This window comes from Tympanuchus pallidicinctus, unplaced genomic scaffold, assembly GCF_026119805.1.
Source record: "Tympanuchus pallidicinctus isolate F22 unplaced genomic scaffold, pur_lepc_1.0 scaffold17, whole genome shotgun sequence".
Taxonomy (NCBI): Eukaryota; Metazoa; Chordata; class Aves; order Galliformes; family Phasianidae; genus Tympanuchus; species Tympanuchus pallidicinctus.
In genome coordinates, this window is record NW_026294690.1 from 16,698,037 (window position 1) to 16,723,546 (window position 25,510).

The window sequence follows — 25,510 nt, forward strand, 5'->3', positions numbered from 1 at the left end:
CAGTAAAAAACATTATTTTTTTAAATATATCACATGATGATATCAAAGACAAAGAGCATTTCTATTGCCTTGTAGTTCAAATGCGCTGAAAAGGAAAGATGCAGCAGTATGGGTGGGTAAAGGCACTGGGAATGGCAGAGGAGAAAACAGGAGAAACCAGACAGAGAGAAGCAGGTGAAGGGACTTGAAATGCTGGGGGGAGAAGAAAAAGCACCCTTACGTTCTGCATGGAACAAGGAAAATTGAATTGGCATTTAAGAAAAAAGAGAGAGAGAAACAATTAAGATAGTTATAGGAAGCAGACAAAAGGACTGGGACTGTGCACTTAAAAACCCAGCAAGCCTACGTTCAGCACTGGTGGTGAAGAGGTAAGGTGAGGAGGGATGCTTGCTCAAATGCCACAAAGAATTGGGTGCTGCCAGCTCTAATATGGTAATGGGAGAATGGTTGGACTAGATCTTGCAGGTCGTTCCCAACATGATTTTATGTGCCCACAGAGCCCCAGCACAGCCTGCCATCTCCTCTGCACACACATGAATGCCGCAGTGATGAATGCATTAAGCTCAGGAGAAGTTCTTAGACTCTGAGAACCAGGGCCCAGTGCTGCTCAGTGCTTCCTAACACAACCTGCCCTGACACCAGGGAAGCACAACCTATTGCAGCACGGGCTTCTGTCACACTGAGAACACCAAGAGACAACGCCAGTTTGTGACCCAAAGGAGGTCAAGAGGTGATGCTGGGACAACATCAGTGTGACCTGCTCTACCCAGGAGCCCCAGGTACTCTAATCTGCAGGAAGCTCTCACAGGCTATTCCTCTCCTCGCTCTTGGAATGAATTGCATGGGACAGCGTGGCTCTAGGAGACTCTAACTTGTTAATTGGTTACAACAATTAGGTGATGTTCCTGGAACTGCAGGCACCTTGATTACATATGGGAGCCAATTAGAGTCTCATACATATTCACACCCCTCACGCTTCCCAGCCCTGCCCAGCTCGCGCCCAGCCCCCTCAGCTGCAAGAATTCCCTTTCCCTTTCACATTTCATTGAAATCACACACCTCCTGTGGCTGTAGTTCACATAATGGCAGTACAGAAAAAGCACATCTGAGAAGGAAGTGCTAAACCAGCCCAGCTAAACTCTCCTCATGCCCTAATACATAGGAAGACAATACTGGATCCTTCCTCTGCTGTCCTCCCTCAGGGGAGCTCAGGAGAACCTGAAGCCTGGCCGGCCACCCCAGAACCCCTCCCTGTAACCACCCAGACCCGAGGGATCAGCATGGCACCAGCATCAAGCAGATTGCTGCACTGACCTCACATCTTAGGTGAGCTTCAGTGCCAGGGGCCCCATAGCAAGAACCAGAAGAAGATGCCATGATACTTTGCAATCTCATTGCATGACTGGTAAACGTGGTCTTAACAACTTAAATTAACTACTCAGCAGTCTGCTGCTTGCTTTATCCTGTTCTGTCTTCTCTTGTTTTGTATATTTTTTTTTCCCTTTCTGTTGCTGCAATTGTGCCTGTTGTGGGAACTCTGCTGTAGAGAAAAACAAACAGATCTGTGTTTGATGTCGTGCTTTCTGTTCAGAAGTTTGTTTTCCTTTCTTCTTCCATTGCATCAATATTAACGTGTTGATTCATAAGCAAAATAAATAGAATCTATAAATACCTTTTTTTAAAAAAAAAAATCACGTAACCTCAAAGATATGGTTCCCACAGCAACTGCACAACGTGCACATACATTAAAAGCAAGGATATTACCACTCAAGGCAGAAATCAAATATGCATGAAGGAGCTGCATGACTGACACCTTGAAGGCTACAGAAGTTTGAAACTCCACAGCCACAAAGCATCTTGGTTCTGTCTGGGTCAGTATGTCAGGAAGAAAAGATCTGCCCCCATGGGCATGACAGAACATGAACTGGTCATGTACAGAAGGACTTACATGAGAAGAAGGTGATGGTACCTTCACTTATTGCATCACACTGGCCTCAAAGATGCTCTGGATGTAATAATTACCATTAATTAACTGAAATTTACAACCAGAAGGTGTCATAACAACCAAAGCATTATGAAAGAAAATCATTGTTCACAGTCCTCACTGTTCACAAATTATGTGAATGAGTTTCTCGCAGTTTGAACAGGAATGAAAAGTCGTCTGTACATTGTTGGAGATATTCAAGCCATCTCCCTGCTCTATCTTTTACAGTCCACGGAATGATTTGATCAAATAAAAAAGTGCTCAGCAACCTGGTTTCTGGAGCTCCACCAACTACTGGCTAATCAACATTTCTTTTTCTAGGTCATGAATTCGGTATCTCAGCACTTAGCCATCCCCAGCACTGTCAGCTGGGATCTAAATTCGCACCATTGGCTGCTCTCTCCTAAATGATTCTTCTCTGCCCCTTGCAATTTTAAGTTCAAGACTTCAAAGAGTGTGCAGTGCAGTCATTGTACTCTGAGCCTGGAGTTCTGGCATCTCTCTTAGCAAGTCTAATATTGCTCAGTAGGAACGCGTGCCTCCTGCTGGCTAATGAAGAATAGCCCAGTTCTCAATGAGGAGCACTGAGAAAAGAATAGAGAATTCAGACTTAAAAATTAAATAATAAAGATTATTTTCTTTTCCAAGGTCTGTTATCACAAGTAGTAGAAACTGCAGGCATCATACTTCAGCGATGAAAGGAGAAGCAGCATGCCATCAAGTAAATACCTTGGCACTATTTGTCTTTTTTAATCTAGTAATTAAAAGGAACTTGAGGATTACAAATTTTCAGAAAGAGGACTATTAGCATGTTTAACTATAAGCAGCTGGATAGTTTATTGACAGAAATTGTTAAGTGGTAAACTGTCAAGATGGGAATTTTAGCATCAATTCAGTCCAGGTAGCTTCACACTCATCCCTGAAGGAGCACCAGGCTGCTTAAAGGGATTTCTTTGTGACTTCACTGAAAGTTTGGGAAGTGAAAGTTAAGATATCAGACATACGCAGAATTTCAGCCAAACTCATCTTTTCACTACTTGACCGAAGTCTGGATTTGCTGTTCATCAAATAAACACCTCTGAATCTGCACTTTTTTTTGTTAATAAAAAGCAGTCCCTATTAAACACATACAAACATTTTCCCCCTCAAGGACAGGAACATAAAAGAAAAATGTGAGTAATTCAGCATCCCTATACATCCTCACAGTTGATTTTTCAAATTATTAACATTTAAGCACAACGTGTGCATTCAAAGGCCATCTCAACTATAATATTCCTATTCCTGCAGTATTTCTCCAACAGCCATTCTAGACAGAACGTATGATCCAAAGGACAGAGCTGTCTGAATTGCCACCTTACACTCGCACGTAACAATGGGCTTTGCAGTATCAACCACCTGCTCTGTATGTAGTATCAACATGTGAGGCTTTTTGAGAATACGACTATAGCCCGTTTTCACAGATCATATATCAGATTGGCTTTGTTAGTATTGGATTTGATAGCACAGATTTACCTTAACAACAGCATCAAACTTTGAAAGTAAACATGTCAAAGCATCACCATTTCTATGCAGCAAGTTCAGCTCCACTGTGAAATGTGCCTTTTTTTCCCCCCTCCCAATAGCAGCAGGTATTGCCAGCCTGATAATTTCTCAAAAACGCTCCAGGAAAACTTACAGATATTAATTTCTGTTCAAGCCTCTCCAAACTTTGGCAGAAAGACAAGTTTCATTTCTCTTTAACAAGTCCCTTAGTTATGCAGATGTTGCAGCCAGATTGGCAATAAATTTTGCTGTAACAGGTAGATCAACTAAGGGAAAGATGTTGGTATTTAATATTCTGAGCCTGTGTCACCTTTTGAACCTCAATTTATAGGTGATACATTTTATAGTTAGCCTACTACAGAAATCTGCAAAGCCTATTAGATTACTATGTTCTCTCCTAATTAAAGTCTGACTGTTGTTCAAAAGTATCAAATTAATCATCGTGTAAGGCAAAAGTGCCCATCTTATGTCCCATTTCCAAATTAAGGTATACATTTTGATTACACCTCTCTGATTTCCATTCATCTATTTTTGTCTCTCCTTTATTGCCCTGATTAAAAGCCAACTGAAACAAGTGGAAAATGAAAACTCACTGACTGAAGTGGCTTTGAAGCAGTTTTCAGATCGTTACTTCACATCAGTTCCTTATTACGTTTGTTTTTACCCCTCTCTAATCTCCATTTTGCCTCTTCGCTGGTATTTTTACTTAAACACCACAAATCTGTCTTTGCACTTTCATAACCTGGAGCATCTGTGCTAGTAATAGTCCATGCACTGCAACAGCTCATCTTCACTTCAGAGGAAGACCTCCTGACTTCTCAAAGTAAGTTTGATATTAATGTGAAATGGAGCATGGCCTTTACCCTGGGCACCGTGCTCGGGTACATGTCTCTCTAAAGTCAGTTTCAGCAGCGTTAGGAGTGATGGACAGGAGCTGCTTGTTTTCCTCTTCCCACTTTCAGCAGCTAATCTGGGTCAGTGCTTTTGTGTTCTGTTTCTCTGACTGCTGGGGGGGTTCATGCATAACCTCTGGGAACAGCAGAGGAAACCCCACCTGCCTTTCATTATTCAACACTCACTACATGAGGCTCCACACTCACAGCAGGCAACATTAAGGTGATCTGCAAACCCTGAGAGCCCTGCTCTGGGTATAGCAATCCTGCATCATGTCCTGGATTGCTCCCCTTGGTCCAGGCATAGCTGATGAAGTTGTGGCCGTGGAGCTACCAGTTCTGGCAGTGGCCTTACATGATTCAAAGACAGACTTTGAATTTCAGGTTTCAGATGCTGGAACCAGCAAAAAAATGCAAAGTGAAAAGCTACTGGTATAATTGCATCTCTATACTCATGACAACTAACGCTTTCAAAGAGCGCATCAGAATCTCTACATCTGAAATAACTAGTGGGGATCAGATTGTAAAGACAGATTAGTTTTAATGGCTGTTTCTACTGCTGCAGCCAGCTTTCCACAATCTAGGGAATTTTGGTTTGCTTTAACACTTCAGTCAGTATATCCCTAGCAGAAAAATATCATTCTTGCTGTCAACAAAGCAATCCTCTCAAAAGAGAATTCCAGACCCACCTTTCTGGCTAAGGAAAAAGAATCCCTATGGGATTTCTGGCATATGAAAAGCACAGAACAAGTACCATGCTGGAGGCAGCTCTGTCCAGTTAGACCTTCTGAGAGCTCTCCCCGCCTCTGGTACTTTCTCCCCTTGGGGTGAGCATCCCATTCTGCCTAGGCAAAGAGCTTCCTCTCCCATTCCTTACCCCTGCAGCAGTTCATCTGGGTGCTCGAAGCTCCTCTACAAAGGAAGGCTCTGTGGTGCACTGGCCATTTGATGCACGGATTTACCTGTTTGGTGGCATCCCTTCTCACTGCCGCCTTATCCTTCCCACTAGCCCACCTGGCATCCCAGCTGTATGATCTGGGAGCAAAATGGAATGCCAGCCAATGTTGGTGCTGGACATGGCCTGAAAGACAGGTACGTTTAGTGCTCAGGATATTGAGACGGAAAAGTCTTGGGAAGAATGGGGTTAAGAGTGAACTTGGAAGTTTATATTCTGCTACTGCAGAAGTTTCTATTCTGTTACTGGCAAAAACTTGCTCAAAGGGTAAAAAGCACACACCAATAAGTGTGTAAACAAACAAACTCAAAGCCCTTAGAAATTATGAGAAAAAGAGAGCTAAACTCTGCTGCAGTTCCCAGCCAACCAGCGCTGTTTTGAGACTAAGAAAATATCAGCTTCTAGCCTTAAACGCTTGTTTGTTCTTGCAGGGATTTAGGAAGGCTTTCATGCAGATTCTGTATAGGTCCCACTATTCATACTTGCAAATTTTAGAAAGTCCTTTCAGAGAGCCAAGCTTAGAGGAAAAATAGCTAAGGGTTTCTCACATGGTGGTAGATAGCTTTCTGTTGCACTGCAGTAAAACGGTTGGCTCTCACTGGAGCTAAATTAATAAACTTTTTTATGATGGCTTGAAGTTACTGCTGCTGTATTTGGGAGTAGACAGATAATTGGAGTGGTCAGGACTCTATCTGCAGTGCTGTGAAATTGATGTAATAATTCTTGACTAGAAATTATTCAAGTTTAGGAGCAAGCACAAGCATATGCATAATATATTTTCCAGAATTCTACTGAGACCCCGAGGATTTGGAGAGTGACCTGGTAAACTGCTAATCAAAAATCCACGTGACAAAGAAAAAGAAGCCATTAATTAAGTCTACTGACAGCTTCCACAATAAGGTAAGCAACAGTCTATAATAATTAACAAATTTTGCAGGAGTCTGCATGGGCTTGCTTATATGAGTTCTCATAAAGCCATTGAAAAGGCATTATAAACAGAGGCAAAAAGGACATTGTTCTCATACGCCAATTTTATAGTGTTGATTTGTATTTTGATTCCTTTTTCAGGGAACGGTTTTAAAGAGTTATGGCTGTCTGAGGGTCAACAAATTTCAGAAGGAGCTAACCTTCTCCTTTGGCCTGAAAAAATCCCAGAGCCTTGAGCTTTGAAATTCGTGATACCCATACGAAAAAGTATCGTTTGCTTGTGATTTATTCTGACAGCTACATTATTGGGTGCATGTTAACCAGGACAAATGGCAGTACAGGAGAGCAGCACAAACAGCCCCAAACTACACTTTAAGAAACTTTTCTCTGCGTGGTGCTGGAAACAGAGAATGAGCAATGGCTTTTCAAAAGGTAAGATTTCATCAGCAAACTTGAATCAATCACTCCTGGTTTTAGTGGTGGTAAATAAGTGGACCATTCCACATACCTGCTGCCAAACCTTTCATCAGGCTGTTCTACCATGCTCCTAAAAGCCTTCTTAGCTGTATAATATATTTGTCTGTATAGAGAACAGTAATGAAGTCTCACTAAAGTCTCTTCTTCTTCATTACTTCATCCTAAAAGCCATTGTATAATCTGGCACAATATGATGCATTGCTTTGTATTTCCCTTTGTGAGAAATGTCCTTCTATGTCAAATTCGGTTTGCAGACTTAGAGCTATAAAGCAATTCCTCTCATCCAGAGAAGCAGCAAGAGTGTGAGGTTGCTGGCATATCTCCAGTATCATTGTTAACAATTATGACATGACTGTCAAACCTTATTATCAGCTTTTAGGAATCTCTGTGAGATCCTGTAGGCACAGCTATTTGGCTTTCCTCTAAAACGCTGCTCATGGAAGGCAGAATAACGAAGGAATGGGCTTTCCCTTCTGGATGAATCACCGAGCGCTACATAAAGCCACAGCAGTCAGGTTTCTGGGGGGTGGGTCCTCAATCCTCACACACCTTCGATTACACTGAGGTCCCAGTGCTTCATCCCCAGCCTCAGAACATCCTTACAACAGGCATTTTAGTAGGTGGCACATAGCAATGCTTAGCACTGCACAGAACCGACCACAGTGCTGAGAGAATAAGAAAATACCAATACTTCTGTTAAACAGTGGTTTCAGAGCAGACACATCCGTCATATTTTACGTGGTGTTATGGCCAGAGGGAGTTCTGATGGGAGGTTTGAAAGGCTGCAGTGTAGGAGCACTGCCACCACCTGCTGAGCAGAGGTCTGCAAACATCACCAGTAGATGGAGGTGATTATCTCATGCGTGTGTAAGCTCCGCTTCTTTGGTTTGTATCAGCACTGCTAATCTGCCATGAGAGATTGTGAAGTTTTGAGATAAGATGTTCAGAATACCATTCTTAGCCTCTGTCTCATACCCTAACGGCCCAAAAAATAATAGCTATTGCATTGCAGCACTGTTTCTTTGAGTCTGGAGCATCATCCTCCTGCTGGCCTTATCAAAACTCCCACTGTAATTGGCAAGTTCTCATTTTGCTGGGAATCTTAGCAGGGGAGGTCATTGATTTCTCACAACCAAATCGATCTTTTTACATGCCTGACTGCCCTAAATCACTACAAGTAGGAAACTATTTTCAAAATTTCTCAAGAGCCCTGAACATATTGATTGAGTCTAACTTTGACTTCAGACATTAAATTCTTTTTCCTTGATAAAACAAAACAACCAAAACACGCAGAGGGTTACAGGTGGTTTTAAGTTCTAGATAGCAATCAGTTCTTCCTTGATTTATTTATGCATCTACCAATGATATTCAGATTAAACCCTTGAAAGCTTTTCCCAAAATTCCCTCATTAACTTTTTCACACGTTCCACTGAAACGTAATTTTATTTGGATTCTCTCCTCTTGTGTTGGCTTAGTTACTCGTCCAAAACAGTTGTAATTCTACTAAATAGCAGTATATTGCCTGTGTACTCATGTTTATAATCATTTCTTAGACCCCACTACTTCCAATTCAATTGCAAGAGGTCTGAAATCTGGGAGTTAGTTAATGGTACTACTGGATGAATCTTTCTGGTTAGAGCCTCCCTTGCCTTACTAAGAACATCCCCAGAGTTAATGCACTTAGCACAAAGGTTAATGTTTTCCCTCATTTCCCCCAACCTGTTACAGTGAAGATTCATAGATATGGCTCATCACATTAAGGACCTCCAGTTTAGAGTGTAAGTCATGCAAGAGCTCAGCATACAGGAGCTGAGCTGGACTTCCAGAACCAGGATATCTGCAAGCTCAGATCTATGGGTTTTGCAAAACACCTCAACTATACAAAGTTTACTTGGAGCACACAGAACAGTTGACAACAGAGCTGAACGATGGCAAATATATAGGGAAATGAAATGTTCACGTTCGCAGTTAAGTAGAGAACCCAACTCTGTTGCACTGTCTTTATCCTCAAAGTTGAAAATTATCCTCCAAATAGTTATCTCTGGAGCCATTTGGGAAAAAAAGCACTGTGCCTATTATGAGCATTACAAGGAACAGACAGAAGAAAACCTTCCAGGAAAGGTACAGAGCCTTAAGCAGGTGACATGAGTTTTGTTGCACCCACACTTTCCAGTGGAGGTGAGCCAAAACACAAATATCAGCTTTACATGCAATTTTAAAGAAGTAGATATATTTATATGTGCATAAACACGGAGATGCATACACACACAGTTTGAAAATGCTGGGGTCATAGTCAAGGGCTTCTTGGAAAAGAAAAAAGGGAAGTTATGAAGAGGAAGATTTGTACAAAATACTTCGAAAGCCTGAGGAAACTCCAAATTATTTTAACTGGTAATACTGGTATTTTTCTGTGGCCCTAAAAGGACTACATGATACGAGGCAAAATACTCCTCACCAGTGACGAAGGATGACAGCACAAATAAAGCTATAAGTTGAAGACATGAAATCAAGGAAGCTCCTGTGAAGCATGTTGCCAGCAGCTAGATAAACCTACTCCAAGGATGCAATCTGGCACCTCACCAGCAGGTACACGGCCTTGCAGCTCCAGTGAAGGCTCTGACATCTCTTAGCATTGATGTGGCCATGGACAACCACGGTGGCATTATAAACAGCTGTGATATTTGAGTACAGGAATTGTGTCACCTTTGGATGACAGCTTCCCCATGTTTAGCACTGGGGATGTCAGTCCTCCTTGGCAGCAAGGCTTTCATGACAGTTAACAATCAGATCTCAAAATGCAATAAAGCTGTCTTGCGAATAAAGCTAGGAAGTGGCCAATTGAAATCCAAGGCAGCAATTATAGCTGGAGCAAGCTGTATTTTGTGCTCCTGGATCTGCAACAACAACAACAACAAAAAAAGGGATTTTGCACAGTGTTTTGCTCCAGCTTTGACAGACTATGACCACAAAAATAATAAAGCTGTTGGAGATGCAATTGATAGCAACTTTTTCAAGAGGGTTATTTTAAACCTCCGTGGAATTCAAACATGGAGCAGAAGTTGAGAGGAAGGAAGAACCGGAACAAAGATTTAGTTTTCTCTCTTTTTTTTTTTTCATAATCACATTTTGTTATATTGGATTAAGTATCATTTGAATCACACAGCCTATTCACTGATCTTGTTTCAGTGGGTTGGTTTGTTTGCGCCTTTTGATAGAGCAATAAGGCTATAAGCTTTGGCCAGGAAGAAAGGAAGCCCCAGGGGCTGCAGCATTGCCCAGGGACTCTGAAAATATGGGTTTCAGTCTTCACCCTGATCCCAGGTATATCAATTCAGAGTAACAGGATGGAAATGGATCCCAAGGGTGAACTATCCTTGCCCTTGTTTCTGTAGCCTGAGAAAGTGAAACACCTTCCACTATGCAAGCAATTCTTTTGTGCACTGAATCACACTATTTGTTGGAAGGCTACGTGTTACATCACTTAGTCCTCATATAATGAGCAGCTGTGGAGGACAGCTCATGTTATGGTATTGAACAAAGAGTGAACTGCATCTAAGTCACTTCCATATAGAACCAGATTTTGGAGAACATTCCTCTAGCATGCAAACCCCTGCATATGACTACAGCTATTGTCCAGGCAGAGCCCCAAAGGCTTTACAGAAGAAAGGATATGAGCACACACTGCAATTTACACTGCTTCTATTATGGTTAAGCCTGAAAGGCAGATATTACTGCAAAACCCAGGTCCCCAGCAGAAAGCAGCCTTATAAACATCGTGTACAGAATTCCACAGCATTACCAATGGTCTGAAGTCATTCAGATAACTTAAGTGTAGAAACAAAGCTCAGAATACACTGAACTTTGTAAAAAAAAAAAACCACGTGTATAAATGCACAAGCTAACTTCCTATGAAAGTTAATCTTTTCTATTACTCTTATTACACTTGTAAATGGAGTGCTGGGTTGAATTATGGCCAGGTGCAGTGTTTCTTTTACGCTCCAGTAGTCTTTGCTTTGGTATTTCAAGCATTCATTGTAGAAGCTTGTCAACTCTCATTCATCATACACCTGCACACTGGTCCTGCACAAGGATAGCTCGGAACTAGAGCAACCTTACTGTCATCACACTGCAAGTCAGCATTTCTGTTGCTTCTCTATAATAAATTAATTAGTTAAGAGTAAGCAGGAAGCACTTAAGCATGCATCAGAGTCTGTGGCATTACGTATATGCTTAAGCGTAAGCTTCATTTGTGCTACAATCCTGCCATAAAGCATACAAAATAGAGTTTTACCATACACATAACATGGATACTATTTTTAGGATGGATCATCTGCATGAAAATACAACTTTTTTTTTGTTTTTAAAGTAGAGAACTTTTTATTCTTCAGGCATTGTGGAGAAACTTAAAAAAAAAAAAAAAAAAAAAAAAATCCTGCTAGCTGTCAGTAACTGGTAGCAAATCGATGCAATCTACATTACAATACTCCCATCATGACTTTGAAGAGGGGCTGAACTTCTTTGGCTGCCAGTGCATCCAGAATCACTTTAAAAATACAATTTCTGACATTCAAGGTTATCTCTGGCTTTGTTCCAAAGCATTTCATTGTAAACTGAATTCAGACGGAGCAAAAAAAAGTGGCAAGCCAGTGACATAACAATTGACACCTTTGGTTTCTGACACACGAAAAGCACAGCAGCACAAGCCATGTCCTTGCACTGGGCTAAAGCATAGCCAAATTGCCTTTGTAGGAGGACAAAAAGTATTAGAACAGAACTGAAGGCTGGCAGATCCCACATGAGGAATCCTGCATAACTCAGCAGGAAAGTATCCCAGTGCCTCTTCAGTCCTTAAGTGAAAGGGATACTGCTCAGTAGACATCAAAAGACATCAGCAGCATCAGAAGACAGCAGTCATATACTACATATGCATATAGGATAAGGATACATACAGTATCCTCTCCTGACCCTGGAAAAGCTTGTACATGTGTGTATCTGTGTATCTGCATGTTCTGTGGCTGAGAGCATTCAAGCACAAAGAAACACGTGCAATGTTGTATTAAAAATAAAGCTATAATGGGAAACAAAATCTTCCTCCATTTCCCAACAAGTTAGCCAGATAATCTTCCTCCTATTTTCTTCCCTTTAAGACAGCTGTGTAGCCCCATAGCTAGAAGCTCCCGTACAGAACTCTCCAGCATACTTAATGCCCTCATAAACAAGCCAGCTGTAGAGTTGCCTTCTCATGTAAGTTCGATTCTCATGTTCCTGCTCACATGGCTCTTACCCAGCTCCTGTAACATTCAAGGAACACCCTAGTAAGCCATTTTTCCAGTTTCTGCTTCTTTAACAGCAGCAGAAGACCTATTGAATCATGCAGAGAGGAGTGCCAGGAGCAAAGGCAGCGACAAAGGAACAGTTGGAAAGAACCAAATCTGTACAAGCCATTCTCTGCCCCAGAAATTCCTATTTTAGGAAGCCTCCTTTTGAGAGCTTCGGGTTGCCCATGGCAACACTTTATTTATTCTGTATAAACAGATTATTAGGATAACAAGTGTTTGAAGAAAAGAATATCTCAGCAGCTTGGAGAGACGGCAGAAAGAGAAAAACCATTAGTTAAATTTTAGATTGGTCTCCAAGTTGGAAATTTCAAAGTTCAGAGAAACTGCATCAGCCACACTTCTGCAAACGTAGGTATTTCTCCTGGCAGTTTTTGCATAAGACTTCACATGAGTTAATGCTGTAAGGAAATGTTTTGGTGGATAAGAATGGGAAGACATCCCTACAAAACACAGCCCCTGTGATTTTTCTTACTATCTGTCTTCACTTACACCAGATCCATTTCTGGTAAACAAATGGAACTTGACCTTTCTAGCCCTCTCTTGCTGCTACTGCTTTCACATAGACAATGCAAAAGAACCATTTTGCCTGAACTATTTACATAAATTAAAGTGGATTTACTGAGGCTGAAAACCTTCTATTGTCTCCTTACGGACAAGTATTAAAATGGTAATTCTTCCCCATATTTTTAATCTTCTCAACATGTTTCCTTTACACATACAGTATGAACCAAAGATAGCAGGATTTAGGAGAACATTTGCAAATTTTATTTTGGCATATTGTATAATGCAAGTTCAAGGTGATGGAATAAATTACAGATCCCTGAAGGAAAGAGAACGTTGTCATTTCTGAACCCCAACTGTTATAATTGCACATCCCAATTATGTATAATCCTGTATGAATTAGTAACAATGGCTCCACAGAGTATGTCAGAAGTATTACAAAGAAATGGGCCCCTGCTTGGCATTAATTTACCACTGCTTTTAATGACACCGCCGTCACCACGTCTGATCTGTTATTTATGAAGTTACCTGCCTGCCTATTATTTCTTTTAATCACAGTATTTGAATCATTCTGTCCTCTCATGCTTCTTTCTTCCACTTTCTTATGTGGAAACTTTTCCCATATGCCAGAATTATTCCTTCACGTTGTTTTATGTTTGTATTTACTTTCTTTGCTAATGAACCTCCAACAAATTACAGGTTTTCTCTTCTAAACAGAAAAACAGTCCATTTTGTCCAACATGACAAGATTTTGATTTGGATGTAGGACAAAACTTTTTCCTGAATACTGTGATGTTTTTATTATTCTGTGAAGCAGTACAGAATACAGTACTTTTTAATTTGATACTAAGCCTTTGGAAACTGCCTTCCTCTCAAATATTTGATATTTTCTTCGGTTTTATCCTGTATGTAATCTGCCTGAAATCATGCCATCTAAGAACCTCACAAGCTAACATAAGGTTGGTTCCTTTAAATACCTCTCTTTAATAGCGTTTATATTCACAGAGTTTTAGTAACTGCAATGTTCAACTTGCTCAGAAGGTAGATGCTACATTTTTTGTGATCCTAACAACACAAAACAGCTTGCCTTAATTAGGAAAGCATTACGCTCAGGAGATTTCGTTTCTTAATTGGTTACTGAAAGCAAGGCTTATATAGAGATGCCCTTGCCAACAACAGAATAGAAAGAACTACAAGAATTTGCAACTTGTACTAAATTTAGTGACCCAGGACACAGACTGATGCTGGAAGTTCAGACTCTTGGTGTCCCATGGTAGGCACAGAAAAATACTGCCACCCCATATGTGAAAGTGTTGTCTGTCACCTGGCACAGCAGTGCTTCCACCAAGAGGATGAAGTACTTGCTAAGAGCACTTCCTCCAAAGTTGACTCCTTTCTACATATTTTCCTACAGGAGGCTCCCTACTACACCTCTATGGATCCCACTGGTGCTTTTGAATTTATGAGAATCAAAATGCCCTAAGCTCTCCTATTCATGTTTTATTCATGTTTTCAACCTCTCTTTTTATTTACCTGCTATGCTGCCTGCCAGAAGTAGTTTTTGGCAGACAGCAGATAATTCATTTTATGGACATCTGCTCAAAATGTTTTGTGAATAATTAGAGAAGTCTGTAGGGTCCATTCAGTGGGATTGAGCACTGACAATACCAAGAGATTTCCAATACTCTGATCTTCCTCATAATAATAGTAATTAACAAAAAAATCTTTTAAAAAGAAATTTCCTTCCAAGTTGATGTTATAAAACTGAGCAACAGGACTTACAGTAGGAGCCCAAAAGGCTCCTACTTTTTGACATATTCCATTGCCTCCACTCTGATGAAAGATCAGCTTCATAAAAAAGGAGATGAGAGGAAGAGATGAGTGCTGGGTGAAGATGAGAGTCCCTGCTGCTGTGTTAGAGAACCTAGCCTCCATTTTCATGGAAGAAATGCTACATCTGGATAAGGGGCGAGCACACACCTGTTTTATTTGTGTAGCCTACACACCAAAATAGGTATGTAATAATATTGAAATTTTTCAGTATTATGTTTGTGCTTAGATATCAGTGCTGTTATTCATAGATTAGAGTTATCCATGAACGCATGATGCAGTTTGGATATTTGCACAATGTGTGCTCCAAACCAAATCCCTCAGAAAAAAACCCAAACACCGTTAGCTGTTGTTGGTCTACTTTCTACTTCTCTGGTGTTCTTGCTATGAGGAAGCTCAAAATAGAGAGTAGTTATCTTCCACACCAACCTACCTATAAGCATTCAGTCTCTGAGAAGTTTTCTGACAGCGTATTGAATAAACGTTTTCAGCATGTTGCTGCTTTTATTTTTAGGAACTTGTCCTCATGTTTGTGAAGAACTACTTTATTTTAGCCATGAGTATTACCAAATGAGTAATTTGTTTTTATCTCAGCTCCTTGGCTAAATATTTCAGACTGTCCTGGCACTCACTGAAGCACTCTCTTTATTTATATATGGCTAGAGAAATATTCTCTTTAAAAAGCAGTAACAGCATTTAAACCTTACAGAATTTTATCCAGTCTGCCACTGATAATAAATATATTCTACCTTCCTCCCTGCCCCCCAAGTTCTCCCCAGGATCCCCAAAAGCAGATACCAACCACGAGACCATTTCTGAAGACAGGTCAGATGATGTAAATGACATCGTTTTGGCTGCTTTAGCAAATAAAAGTTACCATTTTGGAACTGCAAACCAACCTCTATACTTCCAGCCTGGGGTTTATGATGGCTGCATACACTGTGCAAGCATTCTCATCACTGTAGAGATACATACAATCGTTGCAAGCTATTAACTGAGCCTACAGATGAAATTATAATATGATTGTCTCCTATACCAAGCATTTGAATTGCCTTTCAAGGGTTTTGTTCACAGCAAAAGACACAAGATGACACTTCAGATAGTTAGCAATGGCATTGTTAACTACACTTTTACCTTGCACCAATGTATTGATCATTCATCAATCCAACTTTTATTTCCTCTCCATCAGTTATTTCTTGGCTTGCCGGAACCTAAATAAACTAGTTTGTAGCCATTAATTGCACTCCTTCCCCCATTACTATTTTCCTTAAATGGACCTCAACTGAACAGAACAAAACTGCAGGGACAATTTCACACGTTTCACAACTGTATTTCCTTCTCCCAACAGTCTTGTGGTCCTCTATCCAGTTATGGATCCATTTACGAGAAGTCAGGCTCTACTGCATCACAGAGCAGCAGCTGCAGCAGGACCACCACCTCCAGACACCACCAGCAGCCTCTCAGTAACCTCCTCATTGTTGCAAAAGCATTTGCATGTTGCACACATGAGGGTAATACGAGAATTAATGCAACACCAATAAAAGCCATCTCGACTGCTCAGACAGACAGCTGGCCCTCACTCCCCCACTGACCTGCTCTATGTCCTAAGGTGCAATACTCATTTTGAATTCCAATGTTGCGAACAGACATTAGGAACTTCCTTCAGCCACAAACTGGTCGCTAAAACTCCTACCAGCAGGTTTTCCTGGTCTGCTTGTCATCCTTACTTCCCTTTCTGCTTTTGAGTTCTCTTAATTTATTTTTATTTATTTTTTTTTTTCATCTTACTGCACAATTCTTTCATACATAAACTTATTTATTTCTAGAAATGCTGTCAAAGCAGGTAACAAGTATCTGTCCTGGAAAGAAGAGCTGACAGTTGGCTCTGAATGTCATTGGATATCTTCCTTCCACAGCTATCACAAAGAGGACACTGACAATGTCACACCTGTTATTACTGAGATAGAATATGTGACATTTTGTTTCAGACTATGTTTCTAAATTTCTCATAAAATGAATTGTGTTGCTTTCTATTCTTCATTTAGATCACTTTTTAAAATAAAAACTTGAAAATTAATGAATTATGTACAATAAAAGCTTTGAACACTGTAGCACTTTGATTGCTAGACAGATTCTACTATTAGAGAATATTCCAAGCCAACTTTTAACACAAATGAAGCTTACATATGATGAATTACATTCTTATTAACTATCTGATATATCTGAGCTAGCTTTAATCTAATCTAAGACTATAAGCCTGCTTATCTGTGTAGCTGGAGGAGAAAGATATTTAAAGTGGACAACTCACTTAGCACTAAGGAAGCTGCTGGAGATGCAGAACAGGGAGATAACCATGTCCTGCAGCAGAAGACTTGAAGGCTGAAGCAGCTCTCGGATGGCCAACAGATATTGATGGGTAACATGGGCAGAGCATTGTGATTTCTAGCTCTATTTGTTTTCTGGATAATTATCTTCTGTTTAAAAAAGACTTCAAATAGTGACAACATAAATAAAGTTAAGCATGCAAGGAGTGGCTCAAGCCAGTATTGTTGACTCAGGTTAATTACAATAAAGAAGAGTATACAGAAGAGTTTACACGGGAGGATTCCTCCTTCATACTCAGTGAGCATCACCAGCATGCAAGGGAAAGAAAGACTCAAACACTACTCCTACACATTTACCACGAAGTCAGAACATTAATTACAGTTATCTCCAAGACTGTGTCTTTCTACTATCATGCATTGGACCTTTTCAGAAACTGTTTGTCAGTAACAGATTCAGCAAGAAGTAGACATTGTACTTTACTTCTCCCCTGTATGTAATGAATCACACGGAGGAAAGCATTTGCTGACATGGAATGTTCAGGATAAAAGGAAAAACCTTTATCTTGTTGTCTTCCTTCTGTGAGTATTGAGGGACCTTTTCACCACACTGTCTGGGACATTTAAACTATGCATTGCTTTTGTGGCAACGTTCACATGCATATTAAGCATACTCTGCTGGAATATTAAAATACAGAAGAGGAGATGGTCCAAAAGCAAGCCTTCAGAGGTCAGTTTGCATCAAAAAAAACTGCGAGAGATTGGAAGAGCTTTGCAGTAGGAGTAATGGGAGCAGCACAACCAACCGTGGCTCAGAACCAGACAGAATGACTTCATGAGCTGTGGCTGCCAAGATAGCAGGGCACAGAGTTTGACTTAACACACTGAGTTCCCTCCAGTGCTGTTCCAGAGGGGGGGGGGGGCACAGGGGGTGCTTAAATACACACAGATGGGCTCAGAGCAAGAAAGCAAAGGAGAGTCCAATCAACAACAAACTGGGAACTGAAGTGTGAATTTTAAATAGACAGAATGCATTAGCCAAACAGGAACTTGGCTTTGGATCCTAGCAATCGAGGATTTTATATCCGTATTGTGGAAGTTTTATGGGCTTACATTGCAATACCATGTAAATATCAGAGACAAAATAATAGCTGTACTAAGAGAACTGCTTAGAACCAGGCTTTTGTGCAGTGATATAGTGATAGAGTGGTGGCAACTGCATTGCCACAGCACAGACTATCGTGTTCAATATGTTCTTGATGATTAAAAAATACCCAACAAAAAGAAGCCCCAAATGCCACAACTGCTGAATGCACCAACGTTCTGTGAGACCTGACATGTTTAGCTAATGTTGGAAAAATGATTTAAATGTGGATCCACAGCACAGTCCTGGTTCAAATGGCCGGCACACATCTGGGGTACGCGATCTGTGTTCTTTCTAAATCTGGAGCAACTTAATAAATACAGGAATATTAACAATATTGACAGAAGAAACAAAATAAAGGTCACTGAAGTAGTTCAAACGTACTTCCTCCCCAAGCACGTAATGCAAAACAGCATCTTTAAAGAGTTATATTAAGTCCTTATGGTTTCATTTCTCCCCCTCACAGAGTCACTGCAGCATCCCTGTCAATCAAACATCCTGTGAGGGATGCTTTTCAAAACAGCAATGCAGTGCTGCAAGGGCTTGTCAGCAGCACAGCACGATTTAGCTATCTGCATGGAATGGGATCAACAAAGAGATGACAATTCCCAAATTTATTCCAGAATCATGTGAACTATTAGCTCCTGTTTTATGCCTACTTTAAAGAAAATACATGAGAATTTGAGGTATTTTCTATTAGTCTTCCTGACTACCCTAAGTCCACTTATTGCTTCACTGACTAAAATTTTAAGCATTTATATACAGATCTCTGAGTTTTCATTACACAACAGTTTCTTATTGATTTTGAATAATTAAGTAATCTACAGAGAGAGAAATTTCTCACTCATTTAAGATCTGCCTTGGGTGCTAGCACTAGTTTTGGTAAAAGCAAAGAACCATCCTTTTTCCCTGTCTTTCCTTCACTGTATTTTTCCTCTCATCCCACCAATGTCACTACACTCGTTTTCCCCCCACTTCTTCCCTGCTAGGGTTCAAGTACAGAAGGACCAGATGGTTTCAAGACTCAATATAATACAGTTCAAACTTCACCAAAAGAAATCACCAAATTCTAAAGTGAATGCATGCATTTATACTCTCCATCATCCCATTTCTATGAATTCAGCTCATGTTACGCAGCCTGGAGTCCCACTGCCCGGCTGGTTTGTAAAGGCAACATTTTTAGTTCTGTGTCACACCTTCCAAAGCAACATAAGCTAAAAACAAATAAAGGCCCTCACTATGGCATATAAAGGTATTCATTTCAGAACATAAGTTACAAAATGTGGGCTGAAATTCAGAAGTAAGAAAAGTGACATTTCCTGCTTTATTGCACGGTGCTGAGCCCAGATGATTTGCAAGCTGTGTTGCTTTTGAGTTACAGCTTGGTTCGTCTCAACACAGAGGTCGGTACTCGGGGCTGTGTCTGTGGAACCACTCGCAGTAATTCAGCAGCTCTGGGGGACAGGGTTAGTCCACATTTCAGCAGCTTTGCTGCCTGCAACAGGATCTACACAACCTACAACATCAGCTTACAGAAGGGGGCCCTGAAGGGCTCTCCTAAATATAAAGGAGCATGTGTAGAGCATTGCACAACCCAGCTCACAAATCTCTCTTTTGTTGTGTTTATGTCATTTGTAAACTCTGCAAAGAGCTCAAAGCAAGCTCAATGTCATAAATCTTGAAAGAAGCTGGTACTGCTTATATAATTTATGTATCGTGAGAGGTATTGAGAGCGCTACCCAGTTTTTAGAGGCTGAAAACAAGGGGAAGCAGCCTGGAGCTTATGAGCAGAAGAGGACTAATTAATGGGGCTGACAGACAGGCTTCTCCAGAGCAGGGACAGTTCACAGACTGTCCTGGGGAGCCCAGCTGGGAGGAGGAGGAGGTGGAGGAGGAAGGCAGGGGGGGAAACAGGGCTGTGATGTGCCCCGAAGCAGACAAGCAAGGAGCAGGTCACACCAGCTCCTCTATAGCAGTGCCAGTACAGAGAAAGCTTTGCAGGCTCATGGCTACAAGCCTGAGAGAGTCCCTGATGTGTTTTTACTTTGTATAACATTGTTCACTGCAAATTCATTGTTTTAAGCAAATGCATTACATTACCCTTACATTCTCCCTTGTGATGAAGTCATTTTATTATTTGTTTTTCTGTCACATACACACAAGTGGGTAATGAATCCATTAGTCAAGGGTGGGCCAGAAAGCATGCAAGGAACATGTCATCTTACAAATCTGCTTCCTGGAAACCCTGGTGAGTGTTTTGGCATATCTAGGCTGCGTAAGCACAGTCTTGATACTGTGCAATTAGTGGCAGCTCCTAGGTTAAAATACAACAACTGGAAAAGGAGGAGCGACTTAGAAGTAAATAAAACCTGGGGACATGCTCATTTTTAATAATGCTGCCTGGGCCATCAGGAATATGGGTATTAGTGTAGTAACAACCCCTAGAGAAGTCCAACACCAGCTGTTTCTGCACAGGACATAATTAAAAGCATATACCTATAAGTAAAATGATTTACCCCACAGTATTTGAGAACACAGGCATAGGTGTTGGTCGGCGTGAGCAGCACACAGAAAACAGCTGTTAGGAGAGTCCAGCTAGAAAAAACCTGTAAAGTCTTGCATCTTTCCAAATTAATTTTGTAATTTCTCTGAACTCTCTAAAGGTTCTTCCCAAAATAATCAAAGTATAGCAGGGCCTCCCTAGGCTAATTAATTCTTTACTGGTAGAAAGGTGATTCAATACTAAGTTCTTCTATGCTAGTACTGAAAAAACAAGGTCTGCCTGAGAACAACAATACAGTGGTTCCATAGCAAGGATTCAATTTATAAGGCAGCAATATAAAACTTCAGTGAAACCCGGAACTGAATCAATTATTACCAGCCATGAGCTGAAGACAAAACAAGCCAGCAAAACAAAAACCAGCCTGAGCTGAACATCTGTGGGCTGTGTAGAGATTCAGAAATCATTTAATAATAGGGGCAGAGATCCCTCTTTAAAGTATCACAAATCTAAACCTAAGCCTGGTGGGTGTCAGAACACGCCATCTGTTAAATCAACACAGTTTAATTAATCAAAGTTAAACGTTTTTACTTTTTTCCCCACTTCTATATCTGAATACGCATTAATTCCAGAAAATAGCGTATACCCAGCAATTAGATCCGTGAAGAATTTAGGATGATTAATGTGTTTACAGTGAAGACCCAGCCAGTGGAAAACTTGCGTTGTAAAATGTGGGCAGATATGCAAAATAATGGCAAATATACAGCAAATATTTATTGAAATGTGTAAGATAATGGACAAAAGTAAGGCCTGGGTATGGCAGCTGCCATCCAGATGGCCAACACATGGAGAATGGAGAATGGCTCTATTGAGCTAAAGCAGGAAGAACCTTTGGTTGAAATAGAGGCCCTCTAACTGTCAGATACTCACTAAACAGCAGCTGCTAAAGAAGTAGATTCAGAGTGTTGAAAGAGGCACTCCAATTTGCCAGACAAGTTTGAAACTTTTCTGGACAACTGTACCTGTTCATGAAATACCAAAGGCTCCTCAAAAATCTCCTACAAGCATGCCCACACACTCACTGAAATAACACATTTTCCTCTGTGTCTCTGTTCCTTGGACAGTGTGCTGTCAATGACTTCTCCAAGTGGGATGAACCCACGTCCACACAGCACAGGGCCAGGACAGCCCATCACAGCTCAGCTCCTAAGTCACATTTCCTAATTTTAGAAAAAGAGAGGCTGTCATGACTGTGTCTTTGAAACGCGTGTGAGCGTGGAGCAGATCTGTGCCGAATGGGATCTAGTAACATCAGTCCAACTGGCTTTGAATTCTTAATCCAGTAACTCAGTTGTTTGCCTTGTTCTAGCACACAAAGCACCAGAGCTGAAAGTCCCCATGAGAGAGCATGTATAATACAGAGACTTAACAAGAGCTTCCATCAGATTGTCACCTTATATTTAAGAGAGGTCACCTATCCTTTGTCCCTACCCTCCAACGAAGCTTTTCCAGGTAAATTCATGAACTGCTCAGTATGTTTTGATTGTATCCATCCCATACTTATTCCCATTGCTGCTCAGGCAAAACACATATATTGCTTGTTTTGATCTGTTATTGGAGCTACTGGCTCATACAAACTGTCACTGTTAGAAAAAATACAGTTTAGTTTCTGCAAACAATTTCTTTTTTTGTGAAGTAAGAAAATCTACATATTTAGCAGTAGATTTTTGAAGCTAAAGGTACATTGAAACAGGATTAATCTTGTCAATTAAGCCAGCTGGTGATGTTTCATAAGTACTCTCGCTGCCAGGCAAGGGAGAAAATCTGGGCATCCCTGGGCTGGAAAGGTATGTTGTGTACAGAGGAACATCATTGGATGAAACTTTTTTTCTTCCCTGGGAGCAAGGCTGAAAAGACTGCTCCAAGGGACAGCAATACATGGCCACAATCACGTTGGCAATAAGTAAAAGTACTGCTTGAGATTCTGAAGTCAGATTTTAGAGAAAAGCTGGTTAAATCCTCAAGAATCACAACAGAACTCCAGGATTCGTAGTTAGAAACAAATGCTAACCCCATGGACAAAGTCAAGCACCACCTCCAGCCACTATCCATGCACTGGGTTGGGAAATTATAGGGTGCCTTCTGGTCCTGGAAAAGAATTTTTAGGATTTAAGAGAAGATAAAGCAAAGACTGGGCAAAAAAAAAAAAAAAAAGAGGAAAACAACAGCACAGCCTCTCACATGCTGATACCTTTCTTGTGTTCCCCTTATCCTCCTTACTCACTTCCTGCTGCTGAGCAGCCCTTAATGGCCATATTAGCTATGCAGTCACTTATTTTTTAAGCCTACATAACACATAAAAACAGGAGTACAAGGACAGAATTTACTCAGTAGCTGAGTACCACAAAACAAGACTTTAAAAAAAAAAAAACAGATTTTTCAAGCTTGGAGCAGATAACATGACTGCAGCCCTGCCTCAGGAGATGGCTGGCTCTGCTCTGCAGCAGCACCATCCAGGGATGTGGACGGCACTCCCATGGCACTGAAGCTGCACGGCTTCTTCTGCTCATTATGACCACTCTCTCCTATCACTCCACGACACAGCAAAGTACAGCTTATCTTTCTCTTACCAGAGGGCTGAGAAAAAAAAAACACCTGATGACAGACAACAGATTTTTGCTTTGTGTTTTGTCTCCGTGTCACATTCTTAGAAGATGAGAGTTCACTGTCACCACAGAGATCTCAGTGTGATTCCTCAGACAGGCATTTACATACACAGTACCAGAAATATCAGAAAGAAATGCTAATTAAAATTCTCCTCAGTTCAGCAGAAGCCCTCTACCTGTGCTTCTGGAGGCCCTTCGTGCGCTATCATTGCTCAGTATTTTCTGCTGTGGTCAAGACAGGCATAAAAACAATACAGAATTGAGAGAGGCATAAAACAACTACAATACCAAACCAGCAGGATATAGCACATTTCCCACCACACAGCAGGTAAGAAAAGAAGCCAGAAGCATATCAGACCCAGCAATGGCTCCCACCACAGACCCAGCTACTCAGATCTGCTCACCAGCCACGCCAAGGGCAGCTCCTACAGCACAGCCTGGGCCAAGCTCAAGCATACACCAACCAGGCTAGCAGAGATTTATCAGTTTGCAAAGAGCTCCTGAGATCAATGGAGCACATAACACAGATTTGAAATGAGGCCAAAACCACAAAAAAACAAACAACCCAGTCTAAGAGATCCAGATTGCCTCAGCCAGACTTACCTTTTCAGAAGCACTACTGTGTTCTGCTGGGCACATGAAGTCACACAAACATATCCACAACTGCTTCACCAAAACCAAAGTGAGTAAATCAGGTTCCTTGATCCATCGCCTTGCCCTATCACGATAAGCTTTATGCTAAACTGCTGAAGGACTCTGTTCATCCTGCTGCATGGATTAGCACTGAGTCCGCTCAGCTCCAACGCAGCAGTCTTCAATCACAATCAACCTCATTTTCACCTGACTGTTTCTCAGGAGTCAGTAATCAGGCACTCAGGCACACCCATGTGATGGTTCCTGCTCAGCTGTGGTGTGTTTAGGAGTGGTTCTCTCCCAGCTGCCTGCCCAGCTCTTGCTGCCCAGGCTCTCCCCAAATGCAGGCAGCCTCTGTGCTGAACTGGGATGCTGCCCAGGTAGAATGGGAGCAGGGAATAAGGTGACAGGAAGGTGATACTGGCAAAGACAAGCTGCCAATGTTGTTGTTAACAAAGGTGGGGTTGGAGCAGCACCTAACTGAATGCTAAAAGAAAATGTTTTGTTGCTCACGTACAGGACAGCAGGCAGGGAGAAGTGCTGAGCAGACTGCTTGTGGACCACTGCCTCTCTCTTTCTGTACAACTTCCCCATCAGGAGTGCACCACCTGGTTCCAACTGCTGTTATGGCCTCCGTTTACCTAATCATCAAAAGCAGAAACAGAGAAGGGAGCACTGGAGAGGCACAGATGGTAGTGATTAGGGAAATCTCAGACATGAGATTGGATTTAAATTTCTTCAGAGAGGAAAAGAAATTGAAAATTTGTTTCTCCTTATTTTGCATAAGCAACTGCTGAACTATTGCCTAAATAGAGACCAGGGAGAGGAGAAGAGCAGTTATGCTTCCTAGAGCACACTGTGGATGTTACCTCTCCAAAGCATATCGTACAACTGAATTGGGCTGGGTGTTTCACCTTGGTGGGAAGTAGTAAAGATGAAAATAAATCATTTTGATCTGATCTATTTTTTTCTCTCCTTTGTGTTTTGGTTCACCTGAGAAAGCAATTTAGGTAATAAAGCCAAACAGGAAACACGTATTTCTTCCACCTCTATGCTGCAGCAAGCCAGAACAGGTTCAGCTATAAATGCAGGCACTGCTTTGCACCTTCTATGATCATTTGCACCTGTGAAAATTGTGTTTAATAATACACCTGCCTCAGAAGGGTAGCATTTTGTAGGTACAGAACAGAAGCACAAACAACAACCCACTGCTTGAGGCAGCAAGGTCTTTGGTTCTCCATCTGTTTTCACTGCGTGTGGAGAGGCTGATTCAGAACACCCCTGACATGGTCACACAGCTCACTTGGCCAACTTCATGTCAGAGATGATTAGTGAAAAAGCAAAGAAATCTTTCCTCTGGGGATGCTGAAGGCAAGTGAAGGACAAGCGTAAGCTGAATGGTATCACTGTGTGAGTCAGGGGGAGTTTGTTCTGTAACCGAGTCGCAGCTCAGCTTCTTTAGCTTTAAAGTTATTGAAAATACAATGTTGAGTTTTGTTTGGGTTAGTGGTTCATTCCAAACTGCTTCAGTGATTTATGAGGCTAAAAGAAAACAGAAGAACATCCCTATCTCCCTGCTAGAACTTTGCTGTCCTGAGTAAGAGGGAAGACCAGGTCACTGGTTAGGATGAAGGTCTGAGGCCAGGAAGGTTGTGTTTCTTCCTTTATCCTTTATAAACTGTACATATGGCTTCAGACATTAGGCTTCACCTGTGTCTCCTGTGCTGCTCAGGTAACCAGTTTGGAATCAGAAGCCAGCAAGTCTCTGGCTCAGCAGTTCTGCAAGAAGGTAGAAAAG

General features: G+C 41.3%; 2 protein-coding genes across 2 annotated transcripts in view; both read right to left on the reverse strand.

The window, feature by feature from the left end:
* Positions 1–23,885, reverse strand: part of LOC128078621 (contactin-3-like) — a 122,864-nt gene extending 98,979 nt beyond the window's left edge. The window contains exon 1 of the mRNA XM_052679011.1: positions 23,683–23,885. The gene's annotated coding sequence lies outside the window, so the exon portion shown is untranslated. The remainder of the gene's footprint in view (positions 1–23,682) is intronic.
* Positions 1–25,510, reverse strand: part of SHQ1 (SHQ1, H/ACA ribonucleoprotein assembly factor) — a 1,172,872-nt gene that overhangs the window by 529,529 nt on the left and 617,833 nt on the right. The window lies entirely within an intron of this gene.